This window comes from Equus caballus, chromosome 15 (assembly GCF_041296265.1).
Source record: "Equus caballus isolate H_3958 breed thoroughbred chromosome 15, TB-T2T, whole genome shotgun sequence".
Classification (NCBI taxonomy): domain Eukaryota; kingdom Metazoa; phylum Chordata; class Mammalia; order Perissodactyla; family Equidae; genus Equus; species Equus caballus.
This window is the reverse complement of record NC_091698.1, coordinates 89,919,144-89,946,954: the sequence shown is the minus strand read 5'-3', so window position 1 is coordinate 89,946,954 and position 27,811 is coordinate 89,919,144. Positions and strand designations below refer to the sequence as shown.

Below are 27,811 nucleotides of genomic sequence, written 5' to 3'. Positions count from 1 at the left end.
TGTTTCATGTGATAGAAAGGCCCTTGTTTACTTATTCTTCCTGACTCAGTTTTAAAAGGCTGTTTACCCTTCTCAGTCTGTTTCTTGTAGTTGATATACTTCTGAGCTGAGGTAAGGGATGGGAGGAAGCAGTGTCATGGTGGCTTCCTAAACCCAGCTCACTTGTGTGGAAGAACTGAGAGAGGAAGTCTTCCCTAATAATTAATCAAACGGAACCCTCTCAATAGGAGGAAAACAGGTGATGTTGCAATGGCAGGGCTCACCTTTCAACCTCATGTTTGATAAGGTTTTGGGAAAAGAACAGCATTCTGTCCAAAAGTCAGGTCAAAAGCCTCTTCACATATTGATTTCCCAATCCCAGACCTGTAATATCAAATAAAACAAAGGCCCTTGCCCGAAATAAAGTTATTAGCAAATATCTCTTTGCTCTCCCAGAAACTGTGCTGTCTCACAACATCTTTCTGAATTATCACTTTATTTTTGAGACAAGAGTTTAATCTTTCAAACGAAGTGTATGCTGATGGAAGAGGCCAGTGGTTCTGTAGGCGGAAGAGAAGAGCAGTGCTACCCTTGTGCGTGGGAGAAACATTAAGATGAAGGAAACAGCTAGTGGAGCCAGACTGCCTGGATCTGAAATTGGTTCTGCCACCAGCTATGTAAGTTACACAACCTTTCTATGCCTCAAATGTGGAAGTGGGATAAACATTTTATCTCATACGAATAAATAAGTTAATACAGGCGATGCCCTTAAAACTGTGCCTGAAAATACCAGGCATTCAATAGTCCTAGGTATTAATAGAACACGAGAAAAGAAATTTTCATTTGCTAAATTCAAACTTTATTTTGATAGTTTTTCTTCTTCATTTTAATAAGGACTAATGGTTTCCAGAATGCTGGAATGACAGACCTGAAAGGAATGTTTATTTTACAGATATGTAAAAAGCCCAGAGAGTTGAGCTCTCCAAGGCCACACAGCTACGTAGTGGTAGATTCAAGACTAGAGACCAGGTTTCTTGATTCTAGACCATTCTCCACTGTACCACACTCCTTCCCTGGAGGAGGATGTGCAGGACCAAGGAAGTCCCGTCAGAGCAATAGTAACAACCAGACTGCAGTAGTTCCCCTAAAGGCTCCCTTGTCATTAGAAAGACAATCTTAAGCTGATTCACTCTTCATTCATTCAATCACTCACTCAATCTAACTGAGCCCTGTTAGGCTATCCATGGAAGGTACAGAAAAGTAAAACGCAGTCCTTGTTCTTAAAGGATTTCAATTGGAATTGGAGCAATGAGATAGGCAGAGATAAAATGATACAATAATACAATCATTTTTATAATGTGAAAAGTATTAGAGAGGTTAGCTGTCTTTTGCTATTTAACCAGTCAGAAGTCCAGTAAAAGAGTTTATGATAAGGTTAGTCATTTATGAATGACTAAAATAAATTAAAGCTAGCCCTCATGGCCTAGTGGTTAGGATTTGGTGTTCTCACTGCCATGGCCCAGGTTTGTTTCCTGGTTAGAGAACCACACCATCCATCTGTCAGTTGTCATACTGTGGTGGCTGTGTGTTGCTGTGACGCTGAAACCTGTGCTACTGGTATTTCGAGTACCAGCAGGATCTCCCATGGTGGACAGGTTTCAGTGGAGCTTCCAGACTAAGAGAGACTAGGAAGAAGGCCCTGGCCACTCACTTCTGAAAAATCAGCCATTAAAACCCTGTGATTGGAGTGGAGCATTTTCTGATATAGCTCTGGGAGACAAGAGGATCACGCAAAGAAGACCAGGCAGGGTTCCACTCTGCTGTACACAGTGTGGCTACGAGTCAGAATTGACTCAACGGCACTAACAACAAAAACTAAATGAAGCCAAGCAGGTCTGCAATGAGTTGAGCTGTGTTTAATGTTTGCTGTAGCTGTAGGTGCCAGAGGCTTCAAATGTCTGTAGTGTCTTTGTTTTTGTCTCCTCTGTTGTCTTTGGGTTTACCCGAGAACTCCTCCTTAGGCAGAGTTTGCATTTTACAGCTCCTTCAGCTGTAACCCACTGTTATATCAGAGCCTTGTTGGTGTGGCGATGCGGTGTCAAGGAGGGGAGGCATTCTATAATGTTATGGTTAAATCTCAGTGTTTTATTGTGCCTGCATCCCTGGGATAGGACCTCCACAAGTCTATCTTAGACCCCTCCCCACTTAGGCAGGACAGGAAAGGTAGACGGAGCTGGAGGCAGGGCAGTGTACTTTTCCCAAGTGGAATAAGGCTCTGGGAAAATCTTTCTCTTGGAGAGTAGGGCTTTGTGGTGGAGGATGCTCTGGACTTATTTCAAAATAAGAACTCTTCCCCACCAGCGTTCAGAGCCACAAGGATATCTTTCTTGGCTCTTCACTGTGAGAATCTGGTGGGGCTCCTGGAGATAAAGCCTACGAAAGCATGAGAGACTCCAAAAATCACAGACTCCAGGAGTCTCTCACGCACATGCTCATCCACACTCAGCTCTGGCAATTTGTCAAAATTCCCACATAAGTTTTCCTACCCAAGCATGGCTCCAGTGACTTCTACTGCAGCTACGCAGATCTCAGTGACTCTCTGGATTCTCTGTCTGTTCAGATTTGGGGATGGCTCTTTGCCCTGTAACCTCAGCTCCCTCATGAATCCCAGACAAGTCATCGATTTTCAGTTTGTTCAGCTTTTTCTTGTAAGATTGGGAGTGATGACTTCCAAGCTTTTTACATGCAGGGCTGAAACCTAAAGTTGCAACTTTATTTCCTGCATTTGGATATGCAGTTATACCAGCACCATTTGTTGAAAAGACTATACTTTCGCCATTGAATCTTTTGGCAACTGTTGTCAAAAATCATTTGACCGTAAATGTGGGAGTTCATTTCTGGACTTTAATTCTATTCTCAGTTGATCTATATGTCTACTCTTATGCCAGCACTACACTGTCTTGATTACAGTAGCTTTGTATTAAGTTTTGAAAATGGGGAAGTATGAGTCCTCCAAATTCATTATTCTTTTTCAAGGTGGTTTTGGTTATTCTGGTTCCTTTGCATTTCCATGTGAATTTTAGGATCAGCTTGTCATTTTCTGAAAAGAAGCCAGCAGGGATTTTGAAATGCGTTGTATTAAATCTTTAGATCAATTTGGGGGATTTTTCTCTCTTAGCAATATTAAGTCTTTCAATTCTTAAATATGGGATGTCTTTCCATTTATTCAGGTCTTCTTTCTTTCAATGATGTTTTATAATTTTAAGCATACAACCATCACACTTCTTTTGTTAAATTTATTCCCAAATATTTTCTTTCTTGAATGCTATTGTAAATGGAATTGTTCTCTAAATTTCATTTTTGGATTGTTCATCACTACTGTATAGAACTAAAATAATTGATTTTTCATGTTGACCTCGTATCCTGCAACCTTGCTGAACTTGTTTATAAGTGCTTATGATTTTCAGGTGCTTGTTTTAGGGTGGTCAGTTAAAACTTCTCTATGGTCCAGTGAAATTGGGATAAAGATGTACTCAAGATTTATCAATTAGAACCATCGTTGTACTAAGAAAGCACACTCTTAGTAATATAGCGATGATACGATGAACAGCTAGAATGAGTCATGGGGTCCAGAGGGTTTGTTTTTATTATGGGCCTGACACAAGCATGTTTTATAGGCTGAAGAGAAGGAGCCAGTGGGAAGAAAGTGTTTGATATTAGAAAACAGAAGAAGATGACTGATGAAGAAACTTCAGAAGATTCGGAAGGCAGTGAGTTAAGCACAGGCAGTGGCTTTGAGATACCTTAAGGTTTACTTTGTCTTCTTAGACTTTGGAAAAGGAGTCAAGTGTATAGCTATGAATGAGAATGTGGGCTAAAGTATACATGAAAACTGCTGACTAAAAGCAAGGAGCTGATGAGAGTAGCTTGATGATTTCAATTTCTCCATGACCTAGGAGTCCAGGTGATTCACTGAGGGGAGGGGTTTTGAGAAGAGGGGCGAGGATTTGGAATAATTGTTGAGACAGCTGGAGAGCAATCTGACTAAGGGCAAGTAAAAGGGTTAATAGGTATTGCTAAGGGTCAAATGGAAGCTGAAGTACAAAACATGGGTTGTCAAGTCTATTTGTAGGATGTTCTCTGGCAGCATTTAGTCACCTGTGCACAAGAATAAAGAGATACATAAGTAGTAATGTTAAATCATGGACTGGAGATTTACTATACAGGTGCTGTGGCACTGAAAGTATATTAACAAAAAAGCGTCAAAGATGCTGCTAAAGAATAATTGAGACAATCAATCATGTTATGACAGACTGGGTTGGCAAGGGAGCCTTGGAGGGTCCTCATAGGTTGGGAAAAAATGATGGAGTGAACGAACTGGAGGTCTCTCCGCAGTTGAAAAATAGGTAGAGCGGGAGCGAAGGCACAAGAGAGGTAGAAGGGTAAGATGTTAAGACGCATAGTGGGATAATGGAGTTCAAAATTTCTGATGTGGTATAGTTCCAAGTGATAAGAATCTAGGTGTGACTTGGCTAAAGTAGACTAGAAGTGAAAGCCACTGGAATTATGGAGGTCCAAGTCTGTGCTTCTGGATGGCTCATCTACGTGAACCTTGATATCACTCAGAATTATGATAGTAACTGGGGTAGAAAGAAAGATCCAGGTCCTATCATTGACAGTTAATGTTAATTAGCAGTTAATTAACGACAGTTAATTGTCAGTTAATGAGAAGGAGAACCTGGGAAGTCAGTAGATGACAGTAATAAAGTGAGGCAGAGGTTGGTATACCTGAATGACCCAACTTCATGGAATCAACAGCTTTTACCCAGCACACCTGAGGGTTAAAACACTCCCATTAATAACAGTGTCTCACTCTGCAATGGTTCTTAAGGTGGGAGGGCATCATAAGAGAATCTTTGGGATAAAGCAGGGAGTTGGCCTACATCCTTATTAGAAAAACTCAGCCTGATAATTCTGATGCGCTATTTCAAGGATGGGTATAGAAATCTAGGGAGAATTCCTGAGGGACATATGGCTTTTATCCTATCCATATTCCTTCTTGCTACTGAGGACTATATACAGACATGAATGTAGCTCTCTGACAGATTTTTCCAAGGAAAACACACATATTTTTCATAATTATGTTTAATTTGATGTGAAAGAATATAAATGCACATATTCATTTTTTTATAACTGAGATGTTATTTACAGTGAAATGAACAGATCTTAAACGTAGTTTGGTGAATTTTGACAAATGCATAAGCCCTCACTTCTGTCAAGCTATAGAGTATTCCCATTACTCCAGAAAGTCCCCTTGTGACCCTTCCCACTCAATGTCTGCCCTTCTTGAGGCAACCACAATCCTCATTTCTATCATCATAGATTAGTTTTGCCCGTTTTAGAACTTCATCTTAATGGAAACACAGTAGGTAATCTTTTATGTCTAGCTTCTTATGCTTAGCATAATAAGGTTTAAAGTCAGCATTTGGGGATTAAGGTAAGTCATTCTGATAGAAAATTGTGATTATTATTAGGTGACTGAGTTCAGACCAGAAGGCAGGCAGATGTGTAAAAGATCCCTGCTGTGTTTCCACCTCCTGGACAGTTTGCCAAGAAAGCCTAGGATGAATTTTAGGTCACTTGGCTTTGTGACTCCCTCACCCCCAACCCCTTCCCGAACTCTTTATTGTTTCTTAAATGGATGTGTGAGGAAACAGCTCCTTTGCACACCTCTGAGAGGGATAGTAAACTGGCCATGTGCTTGGTAGGATGATCCTGTTCCTGCCTCAGGGCTTAAAAAGAAAACCCTGGAATATATTTTCCGACCTGAAAATGAAATCCTAGCTTAAACATGAAATCCTGGAATAGATTTCTTAACAAGGGTTTCAATAGTAACCAAAGTCTGAGCATGTATCTTTTCCTTCCTTAAAATTTTGCTTCTATGTGTGGCGGTGCTATGGACTGAATATTTGTGTCCTCTGCAAATTCATATGTTGAAGCCTTAACCACCAATGGGATGGTCTTTGGAGGTGGAGTCTTTTGGAGGTAATTAGGGTTAGATGAGGTCATGAAGGTGAGGCCCCCATGATGAGATTAGTGCCCCATCTACACTACTGTGTTATGGCCACCCGAGCTAAGACGGGAGGTAATATGTATTAAGTACAGGAGGTAATATGTATTAAGTATGTACTAACTACGTGTGAGGTAGTGTGTCACATTTAATCTTTGCAACAAAACCAAGAGGTAGGTATTAATATCTCGATTTTGCCAGGGAGGAAAATAAAGCTCAGCTTCACACAGCTAGATGGTGATGGTAGATATCAAATTGCCCTCCACTCCAAAAAAGCTGCACCATTTATTCTCTCACTAACAATCCCCATACACTTAACGACCTCCATAACTAACCTTCAACCCTTTTTAAAATCCGTGATCTGTCTCACTGTAAGGTACCATTGCTTCCTTTTTTGAGCTAATGGTTGAAATTGGAGACAGCTTCTGAAATTGGTAAAATATTGGCTTCGATGCTTCCATCTCAGCATATACACATCTATGTGAAGATTCTTGGGGAAACAGAAGGGTGCTGGGTACCAGTACAGACAGGTAATAGTGCCTTAGGAATCAAGAGCAACGTTTAGGAGAGAGCTGGAGGGAGGGACATCCTAGTTCTACCCTGTTTATTGCTCACATTATTCTAAGGGGGCCCTGAGCCCAGTGGTGAGATTAGGAGAGCTGAAATTGCTTTGGAATTGAGTGATGTGTTCCTAGTACACTGTAAATTTTGACTGAAGTCTGCCTCTTGGGTGAGGAACTTAGGCTACTCAGAGCCCCACAAAATAGGGACCTAAAACAAACAAAAATACAACTGAAGGAATGACGGAACTAGGACCTCCTGGATCATCCTTCCCCTATTGTCTTCTCAATAAGGAAAGTAAGTAGCATCAGCCCGAGGCGGTGGGATAATGTCCTCATGCTGAAGGCTCTCTTGAATGGTAGCCTCCATGAACACAGGTCAAATATCAAGGTTACAGCTGGGAAGTAGCCGAGCTAGTATTTGAACCTGGTCTCTTTTTTTTCCCTTTCAGCTTTATTGAGTTATAATTGACAAAGTTGTAAGATATTTAAAGTGTACATCATAATGATTTGATATACATATACGTTGTGAAAGGATTCCTCCCAGCTAGTTAATTAACACATTCAGCACTTCACATATTTTTATATGTAATATATAATATGTTATATATATAAGATATGTGTGTTTAGTGAGATCATTTAAATTCTACTCTCAGCAAATTGCAATTATACAATACAGTGTTATCAACTATAGTCACCATGTTATACATTAGATCCTTATTTATTTTATAGCTGCAAGTTTGTACCCTTTTATCAACCTCTTCCTATTTCCCCCACCCCCCCAGAGGCAAACACTTTTCTAGTTACTGTTTCTATGAGCTTGACTTTTTTTTTTAGATTCCACATATAAGTGATACGATGCAATATTTGTCTTTCTCTGCCTAACTTACTTCACTTAGCATTATGCCCTCAAGTTCTATCCATGTTGCCACAAACAGCAGGATTTTCTCCTTTCTCATGGTTGAATAATATTCCATTGTATACATATATCCCATATCTTTTTATCCATTCATCTGCTGATGGACACTTAGGTTGTTTCCATGTCTTGGGACTGTGAATAACACTGCAATGAACACAAGAGTACAGATATCTCTTCAATATCCTGTTTTCATTTCCTTCAGATATATACTCAGAGCAGGATTGCTGGATCATATGGTAGTTCTATTTTTAATTTTTTGAGGAACCTCCATACTGTTTTCCATAGAGGCTGCACCAATTTACATTCTCACCAACCGTACACAAGGGTTCCCTTTTCCCCATATCCTTGCCAACGCTTATTTTTCGTCTTTTTGAGTATAGCCATTCTAACAGGTGTGAGATGATTTTATTGTGATTTTGATTTGTATTTCCCTGATGATTAGTGATGCTGAGCACTTTTTCATGTATCTGTTGGCCATTTGTATGTCTTCTTTGCAAAAATATCTATTCAGTTTCTCCTCCCATTTTTTAATCCGATTTTTTTTTTGCTATTGAGTTGTGTGAGTTCTTGTATATTTTGGATATTAACCCCCTATCAGATATATGGTTTGTAACTATTTTCTCCCATTCCGTAAGTTGCCTTTTCATTTTGTTGAATGTTTCTTTTGTTGTATAGAAGCTTTTTAGTTTGACGCAGTCCTATTTGTTTATTTTTCCTTTTGTTGCCTTTGCTTTTGTTGTCTAATTCAAAAGATCGTTGCCAAGATCAATGTCAAGGAGCTTACACCCTATGTTTTCTTCTAGGAGTTTTACAGTTTCAGGCCTCAAGTTTGTCTTCAATCCATTTTAAGCTGATTTTTGTGTATGGTGTAAGATAGGGGTCCAATTTCATTCTTTTGCATGAAGCTGTTCATTTTTCCCATCACCACTTATTGAAGAGACTATTCTTTTCTCATTATATATTCTTGGCTCCTTTGTCATAAATTGACTATATATGCATGAGTTTATTTCTGTGTTCTCTATTCTGTTTTGTTGATCCAAGTGCCTGTTTTTATGCCAATACCATACTGTTTTGATTGCTATAGCTTTGTTATGTATTTTGAAATCAGGAAGTATGATGCTAAGCCTGGTCTATTTGATTATAAAAACTGTGTCGTTCCTATTACGTAAGTTTTCTCCATTCTGGAGAATTGTTCAATAATGACAACAGTGACATTTTTCCTCTTATCATTCAATATAGAATGCTTTCAACTCTAAAGTATTTTTTTTGAGAAATAATGATAATAATAATCTTAATCTAAAAATCTAAAAATATTTCCTCAAAAATATAGAATGCTAAGAGAGGGAGATTAGTTGCTTTAAATTTTCACTATTCAGGATAAATGTGATTTGCTGACAAGTAAGTCTAAAGTTTGGTAACGTAATTCTAGACTTTTTGGGTTACGTGTGTGTGTGGTGGGCAGAGGGCAACAGTCCTCTGATGGCACATGTTCCTGAAAGACAGCCAGGAGATTTCTATTATGCATTGTTTAGTCAAAATCTTTTTGTTTGAATGTGTGAGCAATCAAGTTAGGCTAATTTAACTTAAAAAGAACTTTCTGGAAGAATGTAGGGTATTGCATGGGTTCCAGGACAAATTTAAACAATTAGTCTTTAGGTACTTTGGGATCTCAGTGTTAAGAGATCGCAGGCTTTCTCTTTAGCATTCTCCCATCAATGCAACTCAACCAAAAATTCCCAGTCCCTGTGTTTCTCAGATTGTGTAGAAAGAAAGATCAGTCTACCTTGGATCAAGCATTCACAGCTGAACCCTAATTATGAAAAGGAAGAGGCATATGATCTGTACTATATCTCTATAACTTGACCTTCTACTTCTAGATGTTCATTTCAGTCACAGATGCCAGAGCTGTTAGAGACCATCTAGTTCAACTCCATTTTTCAGATGATGAAACATGAGGGAAGTTAAACTACACAGTCAGTAGCAGAGGCAAGGCTACTGTAGTATAAATCAAGAGACTCCAAGCTGTATTTCCAATTCTGTCCCTTTTCCCCACATTTCCTTGGCTATCACCTTTGTCTTAGCTTTTACTACCTCAGATCTGACAGATTATGAGAGACTCCTAACTGGCCTTAAGGATCTCCTCAGCCTGATTGATCCTCAATCACCAAAATGGATTTCCCCAAAGCAATTATGGTTGTGCTATTCTTTTAATTCAACTCAGGATCTCTAGTGGTTACACATTGTCCATAGGCCAGATTCCTCATTATGAATGCTAGTTTGGGCACCCGGCAAGAGTCCATAAGAAAGTGGAGGGATTCTTGGGGCCTCATTTCTCTGAAAATAAGATTAAGGGATTAATTAAACACCAGATAATCTCTGAGGTCCCGTTTATGCTAACGTTTTCAAGACCCTATGCCATTTGGCTTCAAATTATCTTTCAAGAATCATCTTCTCTAACTTCTTGATATAAACTTATCTTTATTCTCTCACATGTTTATATATTTTTGATGTTAGAAATATATTTTTATAGCACTTCAGAAAACATAAAGCTCAATATTTAAAAGCTACGGAGCAATGAAACTTTTTTCCTCTCTTCAAATGAATTTATTAATTCAGCTCTTCATGTTTCATAAATTGTCATTGATTTGGTAATTTGATGAAAACATTTATATACAAATATTGCACTAAAGTATAAAATCTACGGACACAAAGAAGTTTATTCAGCCATATATGTAATCTTAGAATAAAATAGTCTGAATACAAACAAATAAATAAGACAGAAGAATACAATTTTAAAAAGCACTTATACTAAAGGAGTTTGATTATATATGCCCCCAGAGATAAAATTTCATTAGAACCACCTTCTCTCTATCCTATTTTGTATCTCATATAGTACTTTGCTTTTATGGTGGGAGTTTATCACTAAACTTAACATTTTTACGTCTTAATTACTTTATTGTCTTTTTTCAAAAAGATTTGACATACTGGAATAAAACCAGTCATTGCCAAGCTTTACAAAAATGTATATAAAATACTAAACTCTCGTAGGTTCTTCTGAATGGTGCTATCCTAGATAGCTGCTTTCTGTATAGTTATTCTTTTTAATGCCAACATTATTATTCACTTTGTCATTAAAAGGAAATCTTTATATAATGAGGACCTCCTCCTCAGATGATAATGAACATAGCTCAGTATTTTCCTTATGATTAAAGTTATCCCCAACCTTTTCCCTTTCTTTCAGAATCATTTACTGAGCAGACATTGAACAAACTGCTGGGGATGCTACTATACTGACTCTGTGTAGGACCTAAGTAAGTACAAGGGGACATGCTCAGGGCACATCTGGAATGGCAGGACACAAGTGGTTGAGCACTGCAGGCCTGGAGATGAAAAGGTGTTGCAAATGCATTGTAACTGATGTGTCTTCATATTTTTTCATTATCGTTCAATACATATCCTTTAAACTAAAGCTAATATCTCCCACTTATGTCCTGCTTTATTCATTACCAGATGTTCATTCTCTTTTAATTTTCAAAAACAAACCAAAAACAAACCTGCAAGATAAATGGGCCTGTAGTACCCTTCTCATCTGTAGGTGAGGAACTCTAGGCCCTATAAAACTGAGTGAATGCCTGGACCCCACAACATGTGTCTGGTTGAAGTGAGGATGTATTTGTCTCCTAACTCCTAATTCAGTCTCCTTTCATTATCTTAACCTATTTTCCCACAAAATAAGAGAAGACAGTATTTCTGAGTAAGAATGGAAATTTGGTGAAAAGGAATACATCAGCTCACTTCAAAAAACATCTAGATCCTACAAGGTTGGCAAATCTCCACATGGGTGGGGCAGCTGGAGCACAGAGTCCCGACTCTCATCCTTGGAATCCACTTTCCCCTAAGGGATTTCTTAGTGCCTTGTTACACTGGCCCAGGCAGGCATCCATGTCACTTTCTTAACTCCCCACAGCACAGCTGAGAAATACTTTTTTCATTTTTTTTAAACAGTGATTGATGTATTCAGATTTTCTACTCCATCTTAGATCAACTGTAGTCATTTATATTGTGGGAAATGCATCCATTTCATCTAGTTTTAAAGTGGTTGTTACAGTATTCTCTTATAACTTTCCTTTATCTTTCACATATGTTTACTTATGACCTTTCACTCATTCCTAATGTCTTTTTCTGGCCTCTCTTTTTGCCTTGATTAATTTTGCCAATGGTTTTATTTTATTCAATTAACAACAGAAAGAACAATAGGGAGGGATTATTTGGGATAGATAAACTCCATCCATTAAATAAATTTTTATTATGCACTCTATGCCAGGCACTGATTTGGGGTTTAAATACTGCTGACTGGTGAGGTGACCCTATGACCTGATTTATGCCTATTTTCAGGTGTAATAATTAACAGCACTCCTTTTTACTCTCAGAAGTGTCCTAGATTGCAAAATAATTTGCATGATCAACCCACTGATGGGTCAAATAAAATTAAAGTTGAAATATACAAGTGGTGGCCTTAACAAGATAAGTTTTGGTGGACTATAGAAGATGGAAGTCTGACTGGAAGGGTTTAAAAAAAAATAGAGAACAACCGGAGACAGAATGTTCAATTATTGTGAAGAGTTTTGCCACAAGAGAGAGAAGAAATGAGACAGAAGGCAGAGGAAATGGAGTTGCTTGCTATTTCATCTATTTCTGCTTTAATCATTCCTGTTTCTTCCTTCCACTTTCTATGGGCTTATTTGGGTTATTGCCTAGCTTCTTAGGTTAATGTGTAACGCATTTGAAGTGATGTATATCTCTCCATGAACAAAATATATAGGTTCTGATATGGAATATGGAGTGCTTTCATTTTCATTCATTTCTAAATAATTTGAAACTTCAATTTTGACATTCTCTGCAAGCAATGAATTATTTAGAAGTGACTTAAAACTGTCTAGATGCCTGGATTCAACTTTTTCAAAAAATTTAATTTTAATATACTGTGATCCATTAAGTGGTCTATATATACATGTTTTTTAAATTTTTTGTAAAATCTTTCACCTTCTATAGGGGCAATTTTTGTAAATGTTGTCTGAGTAAATGAACAAATTGTGTGTTGTCTGTTGGGTGAGTTCTATGTATGTCTACTAGCATAAGCTAGTTAATTATATTATTTAAGTACTCTATATTTTTACTCACAGTACATCATAGTGGGAGACTAATGATGTGGATTCATTAATTTCCCTTTGCGATTTTTATCAATTTTTCATGTATTTCAAAATGTTATTTGGAGCATTTAAGTTGATGATTATTATTTCTGCTTGGTGAATTATTTAACAACGTGAAATGTCCTTTTTTGATACTTTTAATGTTTTTGACTTTCAATGCTATTTTGCCTGATATTGATGGTGCTGTTGCCAACTTTCCATTGGTACTTGCTAGGAATGCTTTCGAACTTTGAGTTATCACAGTTTTGGCTTTCTCTAGTGAGCTGCACATAGCTGGATTCTTAAAAATCCAACCTATTTTGTCCTTTATGAAACAAACTTATCTAATTCATATTTATTGTTATTTTTGATAAATTTAGACTTATTCCTATCATCGTATTTTGTGTTTTCAGTTTACCATCCTTTCTCTCATGCTCTTGTTTCCCCTTCTCAGCCTTTTGATGGATTAATGGAATTTTCTTTGTTCCTCTTTTCATTTATTGGTTTGAAAGCTGTACACATTCTGTTTTTATTCCTCTGGTGGTTACACTTAAATTTTTATCGTAAGTGGTTATATTTTTCTAACAGTATCCGAAGTTATTAACTATCCATTGATTTCTTTGATTAATCTTATAATGCTTTCATTTTCCTAAGACCTTCATCAGCACCCTGCTTCCATATTCCACATCCCATGTTGACATAATCTGAAATTTTGGCACCAGATTATTTCTAAAAAATAACTTTATAATCATATCTCATAGAAAAAACAGTTTCATTATTTTTTTGCTAACTATTGCAGCTCCTTGTTAAGTCCTGAATTCATTCTCTTTGTATATTCTCTAGTAGTTTTTTCAGATTTTGGAGAGGATCTATTGGCTTATTAAAACTCTGAATTCTTGGATTTTTGAAAAAAATCTTATTTCATCCTCACAATTCAATGATATTAAGGTTGAATGTAGGAATTTAGATTTGAACTTCTTTACCTTCAGCAAACTAAAGAAATTGCTCCAATGTCTATTTTCATCCAGCATCATTGATGAAACATCTAATGCCAAATCTGATTAGAATTACTTTGAATAGTCTTTCTCACCCTCTCTGGAAGCTTTAGCAGTTTCTCTATCCTTATAGCTTTTAGCATATTGACTATACACTTAATGTTCTGAATTTGCATTACCTTTGTATGGATGTGGGGCCTTTTGTCTTTGTTGTATGTTTATTTATTTATTTAAATCCCACTCTATAGTTGGTGGACCATTTCAATCTGAGGATTTATATGTTTCCTCAACTATAAAAAATTTCACGCTATTATTTCTTCAGATTTTATGTGCCTTCTATTCTCACTATTCTCTATTAGATAGATGCCATGATTTATAGAACTCTTACCTCTATAGAATTTCTTACCTTTGTGCATTCCTAGGCTGTCTTTCAAATATCTAATTTCCTTTTCGGCTGTGCCCATTTCACTTCACATCTGCTGAATTTTTCATTTCAATAATTACATTTTTTATTTCCAAGGTTTGTCCTTGGTTTGTTTTATAATAGACCATTCCTGATTCATTATTGTAACGTCATCCTATGTCTGAAGACACTAACTAAACTTGTTTTAAAGTCCTTTTCTTATCGCTCTGTTAAGTTTCTCATAGTTGGAATTCTTCTGTTGGGTTGTTGTCTATTTTTCATGGTGGCTGCATGCCAGATGGTAATTTTTGACTATAGGCTCATCTTTGTGGGTTGGCTTCTCTATTGAACCGATTATACTCCTATTATATTCCCACAGCCAGCCTTTGGGGTGGTGTAGAAATAGCTATTGAGGTTTGTGCTCTCCACTGTTTTCAGTGAGAATGAGGAAAAGGTGGGACATAGGCTGGGTGATATCTCAAAAGCCAGTGTCCTGGCCTTAGTCATTCCATTTGGGCATTGCTAGGCCCTGACTCTCCTTCAGCACAGCTCCTGCCCACAGACAGACCTGAATGGGTGGAGAGGAGGAGAGTGGGATACACATGGCATGACCAGTGTGGATATCCCTACTCACTTCCCTGCCATTTGCACCGAATCCCTCCTTTCTGCTCCTGGCTCCTACCACCTGTAGGCATGAGGAACTCAGTGATGCTCCCATCTTGTGTGGTAGTACTTCCCAAAAGGCTCCAGCACAAATTCCAGGTTGCGATTACCCTCTTCAAACTTATGCTGTGTACTTTTTGACTCTTAGAAATTTCTCATAATTTTGACTAGCCAAAAATTTCTCTTTGAATTCACAGAACAAAGTACGTATTCCAATACTTAAAAAAGAAATCTAAGGCTTAGAGTGGAAGGACAGAGGGAATTGGGGAAGGAGGGAACATTGCTTTGTACAATTAATTTACCATTTTGAAGGCATTTTTATTGTGGGTTTCCCTTTTTATTATTTATATTAGAGATATTAACTAATTGTTACCTATGTTGTAGATATTTTTTACGTCTTTTAATTTTATTTACAGTTCCTTCTGAGATACAAAATTTTACATTTTTATGAGGACCAATCTGTTCATTTTTTACTTTAAGATTTCTGGATATTGTATCATGCTCAGGAGGCCTTCCTAATCCATAATTAAAACCTATTTTCCTATAGTGCCTTCTAATATTTCATGGTTCGGTCTTTTGTGATTAGTTAGTTCATGTTTAGATATGGATCCATCAGGATTTTAATTTTATGTGTGGTGTGAGATTTCGTGTGTGTCCATTCTCCATTTTCCAAATGTAAGTTTGCATTGCCATTGTCCTTCCCTGCTCCACTAACTTGTTTTGGATGGGTGGGTGTACAGGAGCAGTTAACATTTTTTAATGTCTAGGTCATCAAACCATAAAAAAACTCATCAGAATTTAATGGATTGGACTGTACAGCTCTCAGAGTTCTTAATCTTTGAGATGAATGTGTTAACTGCATGGGATTTTGGGTCTTCTCTTTTGGGGAGGAGATGAATGTGAAGAAGGGAATACATGGATATCCCAGAGAAGCTAACTGTGGCAGAGAGCACTAATTGTCCACTGAACCAATTCTCCAAATTTCCCCTTGGACACGTAACGGGAGTCCATCTCTCTGCCTCCTCACTGTTAGGTATAGCCATGTGAACATGTTCTCCCCAGAGCAATGAGAACAATGTCCACGTCAGGCCCATAAAAAGCTCTCATTTGTGCTCCTTCATCCTCCTTTTTGAAGGCTGGATGTAGATGATGAGGTTCTAGGAGATGGGACCATGAGATGCAAGGATTTTGAATACTTGAAAGACGGACTGTAGGAAAGCTGCCTGCCGACCAGAAACACTCGCCTTGGACTAATACTTGAGTGAGAAATAAGCTTCTTTGATATTTGCCCCAACTGAGATAGGAGATTTAGGTTTCTGGTAGACATGCTGTATCAAGTTAGGGAAATTTTCTTCCATTCCTAACTTACTGAGAGTCTTTCTTGTTGTTTTCACTAGGAATGGGTGTTAAATTTTATGAGGAATTTTTGACATGGATCAAGGGTATCATAGAGATCTCTTTAAATCTCTCAATGTAATAAATTATAATTATTACATTAATAGATTCCTTAAAATAGAACTACATTTAAATAAGATCATGATATGGTATTCTTTTAATGCAATGCTGGACTTGACTTTGTTTATAATTTGTGTAAATTTCTCCAAATGCTTTATTGCTTTACAGTTTTTTAAAATTCTATATTTGTCCACTTTTGTCACTGAGTTTATGTTAGGTACAAATTGAGAAGCTTTTCAGCTTTTTCTTTGGTCTCGAGTAACTTATATACCACGAGTCATCAGGACCTGGTGCCTTTTGGAGGGACACATTTGTTACTATAGTTCTAATTTTCTCTATGGTTATTGATCTACTCAGTTCTCCACATTTTCTTGAATCCATTTTGGTAATTTCTTACAAATTCATCCTTTTTATTCAGATTTTATTTTTTTCCATATCATCAGTTATATTCCTTTTAAAATTCCTGATGTACACTATTCTTGATTACAGTTTCTAAAGGTTTATGTATTTTCAAAGAATGTGTTTTAACAATTTCAACATTTTCTAATTTATTTATTTTTGCTTTTATTTTTATTAATTCTTTTCTTCTACTTTCCTTGTTTTAATTTTGTTGTTCTTTTTCTAATATCTTGTGTGCTATTCATTTGTCTTCTTTTTTGTTGGTTTAATTAGAAAGGCATTTGGGGCTATGAAGTTTTCTATATTCCACAAGCACTGATTCACAATATTCTTGTATTATTTTCCAAATTATCTGTTAATACACAAAATTCTTCATTACATGACTTCTATAATAAGAACTGAAGTGTGTCTTATGCCAGTTACTTACAAGCAGAACATCTTTCCATTTCTCCACGGATTTTGGAGTGTTCTGGGCCATGCTTTACTTTTCGTGACTCCTATCAGGTGGATGAGTAAGGAGCCACGGCATGCCCACATTCCTCTGTAATGTGTTTGATATTCTTAAGGGATGATTTTACCCATGCATGTCTTTTTTAGAATTTTAATCTTACTGTGAACAAAAGGAACGTGATTTAAAGATGCATTTGCTTTTGTCTTCTCTAATCATCTCATTATTAAAAGGTAATCTAGTTCTTTTTCAGTGCTAATTGGAAAAATGTCCAAACTGAACTATGTCTATATTAAAACTTTTTTTTTTTTTAAGATTTTTTTTTTTATTTTTTTCCTTTTTCTCCCCAAAGCCCTCCGGTACATAGTTGTATATTCTTCGTTGTCGGTCCTTCTAGTTGTGGCATGTGGGACGCTGCCTCAGCGCGGTTTGATGAGCAGTGCCATGTCCGCACCCAGGATTCGAACCAACGAAACACTGGGCCGCCTGCAGCGGAGCGTGCGAACTTAACCGCTCGGCCACGGGACCAGCCCTATATTAAAACTTTTGAATTATAAAATTATCAAAAATATGAGATCCTGAAGCAATGAAAATTGGTACACTTCCGTCTTTAAGCATTTTAATGACTATATGTAAAAATGAAATATCTTATTAATATGACATGGTGATTTATGTTCCTTCATTATCTTTATCTTTGGAATTAGTTGCTTGATAGAAACTTAAGATGACCATAAAATAACCTTTGTATGATTTGCTATAGGGATTTAAAGATGCATTTGCTTTTGTCTTCTCTAATCATCTCATTATTAAAACCAAAGTTACATCTTTTTATGCCTAATGAATTCATTCTTAGGAGGTGATCAAATATTATCTCTGGACCACGTTATCACGGTTTAGAACATGGACTCTGGTGCCAATATTTATTAGCTCTGTGACATTTGGCAAGTATCTTAACTGTCTGTTCTTTAGTTTCCTCAAATGTAAAGTGGGGATAACCACAGTACCCACCTCATAGGATTTTCCCAAGGGTTAAGAGTTCAAAATGTAAAGTTCTTAGAAGAGTCCTGGGGACAATGCTGCTGCTGTGAATGTTAGCTATTTTTATTATAATCTAGACGCAATCACAGCTACCGCCATTGAAAATTTTTTTGCTGATTTGCTTCTCATTATTAGAGTGCCCTTTATGTATAAGGGATATGATATAATACATCATATACATATTATATAAATTGTTACAATGTTATCCCAAACCCAGTGATGAGGGTATTAGTACTCTCCATATGAGAAGCTAAGACAAGTGAAATAATTGTTCAAATTCATAAGGTAGTAAGTGACAGAACTGGGATTTGAATCCGCATCTGTTACTAGAGTCCATGCTCTTTCCATTATATCACTCAGCATGATGCCACAACTCTCTATAAAATCCACTACTGTAACCTCATTCTGCCATCACCAAACCAGAGCTTCATCTTTTTTGGTACACCGGCAAGATTGTACTTATAGCAGCAATGTGGTACCTCTGTACTGGGGTTAAACTGTAGGTATCTGATGACGTGAATGATTTACTGCTGCTTATCTCAGCTTACCTGAGATAATTTGTCAATCAATACCCGGCCTTTTGGTTTTCTCTATGTCATCCCTCCCAGTTACCAGTTTCACATGAGTGTTTACAAATGCCTATTTCTAACTCTCTGGGCAGTCTCTTGGCAGGAAGGTGATACACAAAATAAAATGCCTACAAATCAATATAATCAATATTGCACAAGATTCCTGGAGTTTAAGTAGGAATGGGAGGCAAATGGCCACTTTCCGAGGTGGGGAGAAGAGGGGTAGTTGCTGGGAACATTCTTCTGAGACCTGAAAATAATGGAGGTTTTGATTGTGCTCATTCAAAGACCTATGCCCCGTCTAGGTCTGGATGTTCATGAAGCCAGCATTCTCCGGTCACTCCAATCCAGCAGGCTCACTACTGCCTCCTCCCACCTCTTATAGTAGCCTTGAGTGATAAAGTACCTGCTTTTAGTCTGGATTGTTTTATGTATTGTCCAATCTATCCAACAAAATGGTAAATTCCATGTCTTGTCTTTTATCCTCTGCCAAGTAGGGACCATGTAGTGACCATTATCTTCATTTTTTCATTATGGTAAGATATACATAACATAAAATTTACCATTTTAAACCATTTTTAAATGTACAGTTCAGTAGTATGAAGCTCATTTACATTATTGTGAAACTTTCACCATCTCCAGAACTTTTTCATGATCCCAAACTGAAACTCTGTACCCATTAAGCAATAACTTCCCATTCCTCCCTCCCCTCAATCCCTGGCAATCACCATTCTACTTTCTGTTTCTATGAATTTGACTACTCTTATATAAGGAGAATCAATCACACACCTTTTGTCCTTTTGTGTCTAGCTTAGTTCATTTAGAATAATGTGTTCAAGCTTCATCCCTGTTGTAGCATGTGTCAGAACTTCATTCCTTTTTAAGGTAGAATAATATTCTATTGTGTGTATATACCACATTTTGCTTGTCCATCCATCCATAGATGGACATTTGGGTTGTTTCCACCTTTTGGCTATTATGAATAATGCTGCGGGGCCGGCCCCGTGGCTGAGTGGTTAAGTTCGCGCACTCCACTGCAGGCGGCCCAGTGTTTCGTCGGTTCGAATCCTGGGCGCAGACGTGGCACTGCTCATCCAGCCACGCTGAGGTGGCGTCCCACATGCCACAACTAGAAGGACCCACAACTAAGAATATAGAACTATGTACTGGGGGGCTTTGGGGGGGGGGAAGGAAAAAATAAAATCTTTAAAAAAAAATAATGCTGCTGCTATGAGTGTTGGTGTACAAAGTTGTGTTTGAATCCCTGCAATCAATTCTTTAGAGCACATACTCCAAGAGTGGAATTGCTGGGTCACATGGTAATTCTATGTTTAATTTTTTTGAGGAACCAATATACTATTTTCTACAGTGCTGCAATATTTTACATTCCCACCAGCAATGCACAAGGGTTCCACTTTCTCCATATCCTCCCAACACTTATTTACCATCATTCTTCTGACTTAATCCTCATTAAAAATGAATAATTACTACTCTAACTAGCTCTGCATTTCACAGTTGACAATTTTTTTTGCGTACGTTACCCCTTTTAACCTTCATAATAATCTTTGGTTTAAGAATTACATTTATATTACAAAGGAAGAAATTGAAGCTTAAAGGTGTTACATCATTTGCCCAAGATCACAGAGCTAATATATGGAAAAGTCAAATACATAACTTTACCCCTAGTTCTTTCTATTATTTGAAGAATTAAACAGTCTATGTTCTTCAAGATTCTTTCCTGCATCCTCTGTTCGCTCTAAATCATAACAAAAGGCAAGCTCATACATCGAGAACAGATTCCAGAAAAGGATACCTGCTGTTCTCTCATATCTCCCAAAGTATCAAAGAAAATAAATGGCTTAATAAGCAGCAGGAAGGATTTAGGTTCGATATTAACTGGGTGGCTGGTTTTGGTGAGACATTAGAAAAGATTACCAAAGGATATTTCGAGATGATTCAACTCTTGAAAAATACTATGGATTGGATTCCAACCCAGAACATGCCTGAGGGCACAGGAAGTAATTCAATGAATCTTTTGTTAATTTTTGAAAGCAGGGGATAAACTGGATGATGTCACTAGCTTCTTTGAGTTCTCTGAATCTATCACAAAGATTCTCCTGAATGGATCTGTACTACTCAAGAAAGTTGCTCTTTGGTATTTGGGGATGGATCTTGTTTTCTTGACCCCTTCATCCTTGATCTCTGGAGAATGCAGATCCCCCACTTGATTCCATTTTATACCCTCAGAGTTCACCAAGCATCAGGGGAGAGGTCAGAGATGACCTAACTCACCTGGGGTCCTGAGCCACTCCTTGGGCAGTTAACTTTTTATAGTATTGTTGATTTGGTTTCAATCTGCTCCCCAGGGAGATTTGAAGGAGTTGCAATTATGGCCTGAGATTAAAGGGGACAGCTTCAATTTCCAAACTTTATGGGTTGTCAGTGCTGTAGCATAAAGAAAGGACAAGGTAGCTGGTTTAAGACAGTAAGCCTAGAAGAAAATAACCTAGTGGGGAAACAAAATTATCTGGGTATTTATCTAGATGCTGCTACCAATCGGCTATCTGCCTTGGAGCAGCAGTCTGTAGGGTATTTAGAAGTTCATGTGATTTCACTCACGCTGGGCAGTCCCTCCCCTCTCCTGCAGAACTGTAAATTGTATACCTTTTAGTGACCCTGTAAGCAAGACTAATTCTGCTTCCTTGATGTGTTTAATATCCATGTGTTCTAGTTTCTTCTCCATTCAAAAGGAAGAATCATAACTTCCCACCTCCCTGTTGCCAGAAAGCTCAATAATAAACCTTTTTGAAAAGTAACATGCATTCCAAGCAATTTAGAGAACTTTTTGGGAGAATGTTGAAATAAGAAAAAACTATATTAGAAATTATTTAACAAAATGCTGGCTGAAAAATTAAGGTAATGTGCTATGCGAACAAAAGTGGTAATAAATGAGTAATGCACATCTGAAACTAAAAATGATAAAAAGAAGCAAATTACTACAAAAAAAAAAAGCAAAAGTACTGCCTTTCACCCACAGCCTCTTTCTTTCCTTTCTCATTCTTTGAAGTTCTCCAACAAGGGGGGCATACCCCTACGCTGTAAATGACCAGCAAAGAACTGGGTTTAGAGGGGCCATCGGGAAGCATCACTTTAGTGAACAGCCCAGCTTTTCCAACAGGCCAGCAGTGTTGACCTGGAGTAGTGATCCCACTGCTCCGGCCTGATGCACGACATTTAGAATGCAGAGATGGGGAGAGTACTCAGTGATGATCCCGTCCAGCCAACCCTGTCATTGTGCAAATGATGAAACTGAAGCCAGGAGGGGTGCCAATTATCATTCTTTTACATTTCACAGTTGGAAATTGAAGAATCCAACGGAAAGCAAGATGAAAAGGCAAGGGTGTACCTATTGATCCCAGATCCAGGGAGCCATCATTTGTCAGTAGACCTGCCTTCAGATGTCCCATAGGGTCTTCAGAGTTTACAGAACAACTTAAGATCACTCCAAACCAGGTATTGTCTCAATAAATACATGGAGTTAAGGCCAAAAGAACCTGGCTTAGCACTTAGCTGATTTCCATTCTCACCAGAACTCCCTTCTAAGCCTGGATAACGTCACATAATGTTAGAAACTACCCTACAAAGATCTGCTTCTTTACCTCTGCAGGGCAGCTGGAGGCTTAAATTGGCAGCCCTAATCAGAGCAAGAGCAACACAAATCCACAAACCTCAGTGACTCTGTTTTCACCCATTCTAGATTGCTTTCTCTCAAATTTAATTGCCCGAATTTTAGTGCCTGTGATAAGAACTCAGGTGTATTATCACACACCTCTGGAATCCCTCCACTGATTAAGGGCTGTGCCCTAGAAGTGACGACAGCAGGATTTGGCTAATAACAAGTGCAGAGTTTTCTCAGCACTGCCAGGATCTTCACAGAGAACGCCCGCTGTGCATACTCCACGGAGCTGGCTTGATTTCACCATTTTTAACACCCTATTGTGATATACTGTTCATCTCGAACAAAGTCCCTGTCCAAGCATGCTTTGATGTTTCATGTAATAAGCTGCAAAATTCAGGATTTAAATATCAAATGTGGAAATCCATATTTTTCTTTTTTATTCTGTCATTTTGTCTTTAATCACAAAAAAGCACGGTGAACAGAGTGGGGTGGGGTTGTGAGAATGTTTTTCTTTTTTAATACTTTTATATAACTTGAAAAATTTCCACAACGAAAATTTATTATATTTATGAACCAGAAAAATGTTTTAAAGAATCTCACCAGGTGTAGTAGGAATTCTTGGGCCTCTGAAGGGCTTTGTGACATTAGATCTTAGTAACTCCCTCACCTCGAAGATGAAGTGAGACACTATGACTTCCAGGTTGTTGGCTACATTGAGGTTTTATGACTCTATGAAAGATCGAAACTCATCATCATTAAAAATGGATTTGTAGGGCCTGGGGGATGTTTTTCATATTCGTTTTATTGTTAAAATGCCCAGATTTGGAGCTGGAACGCTCTGAGACGTCTCTACTTGAGGAGTTAAAGGGAAGGCAGGTGGTCCTCTAGGAGAGGGGGAGGGGGCTGTTATTAACACTCCTGTGATTTCTGCTTCTTTGGTGTTTTCCTCAGTGTGACTAACTGAAGTGCTCTTTGTTCTTTGTTCCAGAGTCAGAGACATCCCTGCCACGTAGCACATAGATTTATAACTCGGTGCAAAGGTTTCTACAAATACGATTTCTTCACTCCAAAGTCCATCTATGCATGCTCCCCAAAATAAAGAACAGTGTATTTCTGTCTGCTGGCCTCTAACCCCAGGACCCTGGGAGCAGGGGCAGGAGGAGTTCCAAAAAGGTCTTCTTATAGCTCTGGCAATAATGACTAGCTCAAACAGGCTGGCACTGCTGTCGAGACATCCAAGGACTTTTTTATTTATCACTCTCTTTTTTTTTTCCAACTGAGATAGAGTCCACACTGACACAAGCAGTCCAGAAAAAAGAAACTGTGTCTCTTGAAACTTTTACTTAGGTGGTGTAAATGGGAAGATCATAACCCAAAGATTTGGTGAAAATACACTTCCTATCCACACAATCCGTTATAATGTTGCAATTGAAAAGTTCTACTCAGAGAAAGAGAATGAGTTCAAACAAACAAACAAATAAAAAAACAGACAAGATCTGGGATTAGGTCTGATGATCTGGAACATAATAAATTTCTGATTCCATATCTGGGATCCGGGTTCATAGTCTGGGACATAAATCTGAATCTTCAGTGGCTGTATTACCCTGCCCCCCACCATCTCCTCCCATGAAGATAGGCAACAGTGAAGGTGCTTGAATTCTTTCAGGCCCCGTGAGTGTCACTGAGCAATTTTTTTCTTTAGCATCTCACATAAACACTGCTGAAATAACAGATAAACTTCACCTGGGTGCCTGACTAGGGGAGTGTAGTTCAAATATCTGAAGTCCACGTGACAATGCCATCTGAGGAAAACTTGACTTAAAGCCAATGTAATGATACTAAACCCACTCTTCTGAGCAATTTTGTATAAGGCATCCATTTGAGAGCTCAGCCCAAATACTAGTGGAACTCAGTATTATGTTACAATCTGACTTACCACAACGTCTTGCAGCAGAGTCCAGGCAGGTATGGTGTTAACCTTTGAATCATGTAATCTGGGCAGGAGCCAACCGGCCTATGGAACCCCTGAAAATGAAAAATTACCCTCCAGAGATGGGAAAGTGTGCGTGCCTTGGAAACTGTGATAAGAGGCTCTTGGAAACTGACAACCACATGAATGCCTACAATTTCTTCTCTATTGAGAAGTTCACTGTCTAGGGGGGAAAGCACATAAAAAATAACAATCATAAAAAAAATAATTTAAGTGCTATATTAAAGGTATGTTCAGGGTGCTGTCAGGACCCAGAAGAGGGACACCTCATCCAGCCAGACATTGAGGGCCAGGGAAGGCTGCCACTATGTCTAGTTATAAGAAATTCAGATACAGTTGGTGCATCTTGCCTTGAATGACACTTGTCTTCCAAATAAATCAAACTCTTCCCAGAACCCTTCCGCAAGACTTAACTCTTCTCATAAAAGCTCTATGTAGTTACTCACCTGCATCCTCAGTGAATGCAAGAAAGGTCAGAAACGTATCCATGTTCAGACACAGGCCAGTGTCATTGCTTTTTAACCCATGGTCCACTGCCCTGTCTACTGAATGAACTACTGAATTAATATTCTTCCCTACATGTTTTTCTTTAAAAAGCCTGTTCTTTCCTGTCTTCCAATCTGAGCCCCTACTTCTCTTTCCATTATTCTTAACACATCTCTATCTAACCACTTAGACAAACTGTTTAATTTCATATGACATTGTTTTTTCTGGAAGATAAAAGCATAATTGCCTTAGATAATCTTTTTTGTTACGTTATGCAAGATTTTACTTCACTTGATATTTGCTATTTTCCCTTCCTCATCTTCTGCTTACTTCCAGGAGGTCTCCTGAATAGTCTGTGCTCAAGCAGCACCAGCCTGGAAGTTATTTTCAGTATTCAGTCTCACTTTATAACTAAAAACCTAGAAAAATTTTCATTTCCTTTCAAGTTACCTGAGTTCAGTGAGCTGAGAATTGGAGAATGGGCTCTATGTGGGGCTGCTTGGAGGCCTCAAGGCCCTGAAAGTGAATGCCATCTTCTAATTGCCTGACAAAGCTGTTTATCTTCCACAGCTTAGCACTTTACATGCAGGACAGGGTCTGACCAGCCTGACTCATGACAAAATTAGGCTGGTTATTAGAAACCTCTTATCCTTTTATCCTTTCTTATTGGCAATGTTCATGTGTTCATTATGTCTCTGGACTAAAGAGGACAACGGAGCTCAGGAATTACAAGGATGGGCCCTTTCAATTGCAGGCTGGGGTTATGCCAAGAGTATCCTCTGAATGTATTCACTGTCCTACAGTGGGTCTCTTAGAGTGCCATGATTTGTTGTTGAATAAGGGCCATACTCAAGGATTTTCAGCCTGAATTTGGACACAATGCAGGGTCACTTCAATTATCTTGGAAATGAGAATGGTGGTAGCCAGTAAAGAGACTATTTTGGAATAAGATAATAACATTATCCAAAATCACTTCTAGTTTGAAAGTAAATATTATGAACCAATTGATATGATTATGCAGATTTTCTTGTTAGATTTGCTAATGTCGTGAATTATACCGACAGAATTTTTAATAGCTCTGTTGAGATATAATTCACATACCATACGATTCACCCAATTAAAACAGAAATTCAATAGTTTTTAGTATAATCACAGAGTTGCATAGCCAGCACCACAATCTAATTTTACAACATTTTTATTACACCAAAAAGAAATCCTGTATCCGTTAGCCATCACCACCCTATTTACCATTTCACCTCAGCCCTCAGCAACCACTAATCTATTTCCTGTCTCTATAGATTTGCCTATTATAGACATTTCATACACATGGAATCATATAATATGTGGTCTTTTGTGACTGGCTTCTTACATTTAGCACAATGTTTTTAAGGTTCATTCTGTTGTATCATGTATCAAGGCTTCATTCCTTCTTATTGCCAAAGAATATTCCACTGTATGGATATACCACATTTTATTCATTCATTCATCAGTTATTGGACATTTGGATTACTTCCACTTTTTGGCTATTATGAATAATGCAGCTGTGCACTAGACTGCTTTAATTCTGATAACCTGGATATCATGAGTAGTAAAAAAAATTTCCTGGACAACACTTCGAAAGCAAAATTGCAAGTAAATTTTCCATTAATCATAACATCCTAAGATTTTTTCCTGATTCAGACAAAGTGGTAGGTAGATTCGCTATTCTTGTAAATTATTTCTACATAGCATGTCTCAGAAGCACTTAGGGAGAAATGGTATAGATTTCAAAATTTAGCGTCCGATCTGAATCTTATAAATCTGGGCTGTCCAATGTGATGGCCATTCATTATACGTGGTGTTTACAATTAAATTACTTAAAATAAAATACTTAAAATTCAGGTTCTCAGTTGTACTAGCCACATTTCAAGTGCTCAATAGCCACATGTGGTTTGTGGCTATTGTATCGGATGTTTCCTTCATTGCAGAAAGTTCTATCAGACAGATTTGTTCTAAAGCAGAGGTTCTCATATGGTGGTGACTTAACCCCCCAGAGAAATGTGGCAACGTTTGGAGACATTTTGTTTTTTACAACTTGGGGAAGGGAAGAGACTACTGGTATCTAGTGGACAGAGGCCAGGAATGCTGCTAAACATCACATAATGTACCAGACAGCCTCCACAATAATTAGCCATCCAAAAATGTCAATAGTGCCAAGGTTGAGAAACCCTGTTCTAAAGCAATGATGTCCAAACTTGGCTAGCTTTTTATCAAAAAATCAAAAGAATCACCTGGTCAGCTTTTTAAAAATCCATATGCCTGAGTCCCACCCCTAAGTTTCTGATTAAAGAAGTACAAAGAGAATCCAGGGATCTGTGTTGTTCAAAAGCTTTCCAAGTGAATCTTCTGATTGGCCACATTCAAGAACTTTTGTGTGAAAGTAGACTGACTCTCAGCTCTTAATTCAGAAGAAAATCACCTGGTAAACATTAGCAGTACTCCCAGACTAGATTAACGGCTCCAAGGCCATTACCTCTTCTGTTTAATTTCTCCAATTACCTATCTCTCAATTAATGGGGTCATTAAGTACTTAAGACTTGCATTAATTTCCCTCCTCTTTTTTTAAATTCTTTCATTCTGCATAAATCCAGTTTGCAAATGATTACATCTTGTTAATCATTGTACACTTTCTGTTTACAAACAGAACAAATGACCTAGAAAATGTTTGGCAGCTGTCTTTGTTCACTGGCGTTTAATGGAAAATAGCTAAGCAAACTGTGCACTAGCCCTGTAGGTGGCACGGCATGACATATTATTGTCCATTCCTTTGCTACCGACTAACTTAATGTATGACAGTGAAATTCATTTTAAATGGTTTGACGTTGTGTACTTTAAGATCAATATAATTCTGCTGAACTTAGAAAAGTGTAAAAATAAATTAATTTTAGCTTTAAGACATTTTTTTCAATTTTCTACCATTCTGTAACAAA

At 37.8% G+C, this 27,811-nt stretch overlaps 1 long non-coding RNA gene across 1 annotated transcript; it reads left to right on the top strand.

The window, feature by feature from the left end:
* Positions 1-374: 374 nt before the first annotated feature.
* LOC106781760 (uncharacterized) lies at positions 375-27,811 on the top strand. The gene is made up of 4 exons (XR_001378500.2): positions 375-656; positions 10,770-10,839; positions 22,043-22,200; positions 23,355-27,811. It is a non-coding gene; the product is annotated as an uncharacterized lncRNA (long non-coding RNA).